This window comes from Eulemur rufifrons, chromosome 15 (assembly GCF_041146395.1).
Source record: "Eulemur rufifrons isolate Redbay chromosome 15, OSU_ERuf_1, whole genome shotgun sequence".
NCBI lineage: Eukaryota > Metazoa > Chordata > Mammalia > Primates > Lemuridae > Eulemur > Eulemur rufifrons.
Window position 1 is genome coordinate 10,997,097 of NC_090997.1, and position 5,250 is coordinate 11,002,346.

The following is a 5,250-nucleotide window of genomic DNA, read 5'->3' on the forward strand; positions in this document are numbered from 1 at the left end:
AGCAAATAAGGTTAGGTTAGTGGTGGAGGGTGGATGGTGGAAGTTAGGCTTGGCCAATCAGATTAGCACCCTCTTGGAGTCTGGCCCAGTGTGGTGTTTCCCAGACCCATCTTGAATTCTCTTTCAAATTCTTTTGACACCATTAGAGAGAATAATCTCTCTCTAGTGCAGTGCTTAGTGCAGTTTGTCTATAACTGCTCTCAAATACTAGCTGGTCTCTGGCTCAGAATTTAGCAGTATCTGGCAGCAACAGTATCTAACTGGAATGTAGTACCTGCCTTGGTTTCCCCTGCATTTATTTTTAGAACTGCCGAGAGACACCGGCTTTCCATTCCTGAGGGTAACACGGAGTTATCTGAAGCAAAGAGCCATCTCAACACGCCCAAGGGCTGCTCAGCTCTAGGCTACAAGCTCTCTTCTGGTAACACCCCTCTCAGTGAGTCTGTTGTCCCCAGAGGAAAAGCCAGTGCCCCCAGATCCCCACCACCCTTAATGTGTCCACCTTACCTCCTTTACCCATCAAAATTTTCCTCCCAGAGAGGTTCCTTGGCGTCTTTGCAAGTCTCCTCCAGAAACTTCTTCAAGCTGTACTCTTTCCAAACATCCTCCCCCCTCTCTCCTCCCAGGCAGTGTGGTGAGTGGAGAGCAGCTGAGTCCTGGGGCCAGACCCCCCGGGTGAGGTCTTGAACCTATCACCTGCCAGACGTACCCTACTCCTCACACTTGCAACCCAGAGCAAGTATGCAAAGGAGGCCCCCAAAATCTATATCTTGATAGTTAAAAGTTACAAATAAAGCTAACAAACCATTACATAAGATATGTTCCAACCTCCTAGTCTGACAAATATACCTTCCTTATAACCAAAAAACGTGCGTGCCTATGCACATACACATACACATGCAGAGCTGTGTTTTGTATATGATGAAAGATTGCAAAGTACAAAAGTCACTGACTTTAATTGATATTGTACATGCCTGGAAGTTCTCTTGATGGACTGGCAATGTTTGGATGAATAATCAATAAAAACATCCCTAATTCACGAGGTATTATATATGTATTCTATAACATTTCTTTCTTGTGCTCTCATTTCAGTAAAATCACCAATTATGTTTTTATAATCAAGGCTTCCATATAATTGACATGTTAATAGTAATGATATGAAAGATTAAAAATAAAATGTAATTGTCTTCAAAGTATACAACATTTTGGTCAGATTCAGTGGCTCACACCCATATCTAGAACTTTGGGAGGCTGAGGTGGGATGATTGCTTGAGGCCAGGAATTTGAGATCAGCCTGGGAAACATAGTGAGACCCTGTCTCTACAAAAAATTTAAAAATTAGTCAAGTGCAGTGGCATACACCTGTAGTCCCAGCTACTCAGGAGTCTGAAGTAGAAGGATCGCTTGAGCCTAGGAGTTCGAGGTTATAGTGAACTATGATCACACTACTATACTCCAGCCTGAGCAACAGAGCAAGACTCTGTCTTGAAAAAAAAAAGTATACAGCATTTCAACATATTATTAAAAATGCATTTTAAAGTCAATGTAAAAAAATTCAAAAATGAAAATTATTTAGATTCTTTTAAATTTTAATTTTAAAATATTCAACATTATCTATTATAATTCAAAAGGGAAAAATACAACTTATAATTGATAAATACCAGTTGGTCTTTTGTTTGTACATGAATACAATGCTGTAATTTTATTATGTTTTCTTTTTTTTTTTAAGACAGAGTCTTGCTCTGTCACCTGGGCTAGAGTGCTGCAGCATCAGCCTAGTTTGCAACAACCTCAAACTCCCGAGCCCAAGAGATTCTCCTTTCTCAGCCTTCTGAGAAGCTGGGACTACAGGTGAATGCCACCACACCCAGCTAATTTTTTTCTATTTTTAGTAGAAACGGGGTCTCATTCTTGCTCAGGCTGGTCTTGAACTCCTGACATCAAGCCATCCCCTTGCCTCAGCCTCCCAGAGTGCTAGGATTACAGGCGTGAGCCACCGTGCCTGGCCTATAAGTTTTGAAATCTGTTAGTGTTAGTCTCTCCTATTTTGAACTTCTTTTCAAATTTGCTTTGGCTAGTCTAGATCTCAATTTTTCTATTTCTGAAAAAGTCTTTAGGTTGCCTTAATTTTTGAAAGATATTTTCATTGAGTATAGAAGTCCAAGGTGATGATTTCTTTTTTCTTTTTCTTTTAGTACTTTAAAGATGTCCTTCCATTGTCCTATGTCTTGCATAGTTTCTTACGAAAAATATGCTGTCATTCTTTTTCTCTGTTCCCTGTAGGAGATGTATCTTTTTCTTGGTCTGCTTATACAATTTTCTGTTTATCACTGGTTTTCAGCAACTTGATTATGATGTGTCTTTGTGTGGTTGTTTTTATGTTTCTTCTGCCTAGGTTCATTGAACCTCTTGAAATCTCCTGCTTTCAGTTTTCATCAAATTTGGGAATTTTGGCCAGCCACAGTGGCCCATGCCTATAATTCCAGCACTTTGGGAGGCTGAGGCGGGAGGCTTGCTTGAAGCTAGAAGTTCAGAGCAACTTGGGCAACAGAGAGAGACCTCTGTCTCTACAAAAAAAAAAAAATTGGAAATTCTTTAACCATTATTTCTTCACAAATAATTTGTTATTCCCTTGCTCAATCTGGGTCTCCAATTACACATACATTAGATTGTTTGATATTACCTCAGATGTCACTGATGCTCTATCTATTTCCCTCCTCTCTTCTCACTTTCTCTCTGTATTTCAATTTGGATGTTTTTTATTGCTATATATTCAAAATCACTGATCATTTCTCATACAGTATCTAATCTGCTCCAGTGTATTTTTTATTTAAAATACAGTATTTTTCATATCTGGAAATCACATTTGGATATTTTCTATAACTTCTATTTCTCTCCTTATATTCATGCTTTTCTCTACATTCTTGAATATATGAGGCATATTTATATAATTCCTTTCAATGTTCTTTTCTGCTAATTCATTCATCTCTTCATTTCAGGATCTATTTCTATTGATTGATTTTTCCCTTGTTTACAGGTCACACTTTCTACTTATTTGCATGCCTTTTGTTGTGGTTGTTTGTTTGTTTGTTTGTTTGTTTTTAGATGCTCTTTATCAGCTTAAGGAACTTTACTTCTATTCCTAGTTTTCCAAGAGTGTTTATCAAGAATGGATATTGGGTTTTGTCAAATGTTTTTCCTGCATATATTGAAATGATCATATGGTTTCTACTTTTTAGTTTGTTAATATAGTGAATATAATTGATTAGTTTCCAAACATTAAACCAGCTTTACATTCCTGAGATAAACCCCACTTGGTCATGGCCTATTATCTTTTTTATATATTGTTGGCGTTGATTAGCTAAAATTTTGTTTAGAATTTTTGAATCTATGTTTATGAGGGATATTGATTGGATGCTGAATATTGTGAATTTTACAATATTTGATGTTAGATTTTGTTGCATTCCTTTAGGTAGTGTTGAACTTTTTTGGGGCATATAGTTAAAATACTTGGAATCAGATTTTTACTTCTGATGCTTGCTTTTAAGATTTGCTAGGACAGATATAGAGTAGCTGTTAGTCTAAGGTTAATTTAGACCTCTACTAAGGCAATACCCTTTTGAGAATTGTACCCAATATCTCATGTATTACAAGGTCTTTTTATTCTGCCCATTGGGAACACAAACTAATCCCAATCCTGTGTGAGCTCCAGGCACTGCTCTGCCTTCAGTGTTTTTTCTCTCAAGCCTTTCCTTTCATGCATGTGCAAATCAGTACTCAGCCAAAGATTTAGGAAGATACCTCTGCAGATCTTTGGATATATGCTCAGCTCCCTCCTCTCTGGTATTCTGCCCCATAAATTCTAACACCACCTTGGCCTCTTGAACTCTAAATCTGTCTTCTCAATCAGCAAGGCATCCAAACTCTGTTTGGATTCCCCTCCCTGCACTGAAGCCTGGAAACTGCCTCAGGCAGTGAGCTGGGGGTAATTATAGGGCTCACCTCATTTGTTTCCCTTTTCTCAGAGATCATAGTCCTGAGTTGCCTTTGTTCAAAGTCTGAAAATCGTTGTTTCATATATTTTATCTTAAGTCATAGTTTTTTTAAGGCAGAAGAGTAACTCTGGTCCCTTTTACTTCACTATGGCCAGAAGCTGGAGTCTCATTTTGTTAATAAATTTATTTTTTGTGTGCCTGTGATGCAGACTCCAAGTCAGAGGCCCTTCTGCCTATATCCAAGAGCAGTACTAACTAGCTGTGTTACTTTGGGCCAGTTACTAATCCTCCCTGCCTCAGTCTTCCTTACTGTCAAATGAAAGGGACAATAATAGTACTGACCTTAAGGGTTATTGTGAGAAATGATTAAGATATGACATGTTTAGCACCAAAAAATAGTGCCTGGCACAGAGTGAGTGAGTGTTCAATGAATGTAATTATTTCAGGAACTATCAAGACCACCTAACCAGGGGTCCCTGGGTCCCCAGCCACCTTCTCTCAGAGAAAGAGGGGTCCTCCCTGTCTGTAAGGACCCCTCACGGCCCCTGGCTGATGAGGTAAAAAGATCCCTTTTGGTCACAGTGTCTCCTCATTTCCTCCCCACATCCCCCCCACGCCCAGTTTTCAATCCCTCTCTTTCCACAGGCGCTTTTTCCTCAGACTGAAACATACTCCCGTCTACTGCCTTCTAAACACAAACAAACAAAAATATTCCCTCCGTCCTCCCTCCCGCTCCAGCTCCTTTCCTCTTGCTCTATTTCCTTTCACTGCCAACTTTCTTGAAAGAGGGCTCTGTGCTCTCCACACACCGCCCCCCACCCCCCACCCCGTCCTCCCCTCGCGCCCCCGCTGCGCAGACACTGTCCCCTGCACAGCCCAGGGCCACCTTCTCACTGCAGTGGCCTCTCAATCCTTGCTCCACTCGGCCTCCCTGGAGAATGGGACACGGGACGAAACCTCTTCTTAGGGCTGCCATCATTCCATCCAAAATGGCCTTTAGGGCCGGACACGCAGGGGCCCTGACGGAGAAACACGCCCTCCCGAAGCACGCAACTTGTCTGCTAGGCCAGGCGCCAGGAACCCGATATTTGGGAATCCTTTGCCCAGACAGCCCTAAACCTGCTTCCCAGAGCCTGCAAGGGCTTCTTTCCTCAGTTTGTCCTGTTTTCTTTTCTTTTTAAAAATCATTTTGATTCCTGGAAGCTTATTAAAGCTTTTGTATGACCCAGCATGTGGTTATTTTTTGGTAACAACT